Source organism: Myotis brandtii, unplaced genomic scaffold (assembly GCF_000412655.1).
Source record: "Myotis brandtii unplaced genomic scaffold, ASM41265v1 scaffold32, whole genome shotgun sequence".
NCBI classification, from domain to species: domain Eukaryota; kingdom Metazoa; phylum Chordata; class Mammalia; order Chiroptera; family Vespertilionidae; genus Myotis; species Myotis brandtii.
The window spans coordinates 4,389,809-4,390,008 of NW_005362269.1; positions in this window are offsets into that span (position 1 = coordinate 4,389,809).

Consider the following 200-nt stretch of genomic DNA (forward strand, 5'->3'; position numbering starts at 1 on the left):
CGGGCTAAGGAAGAGACGCGCAGCCTGTCGCTTCCGTGGCGGTGCCACGAACTGAGGATACAAATACAGATGCGGCGTAGAGACCTGTTTAACCCTTCTGCGGCCTCCCCTTCAGGGTCTGGCTTATATAAGGCCACGGCTTTGATGTCAACCTCTCCCTGGAACCAATGGCAGGGGGGTGGGGGTGGCCGTCCCTGTTT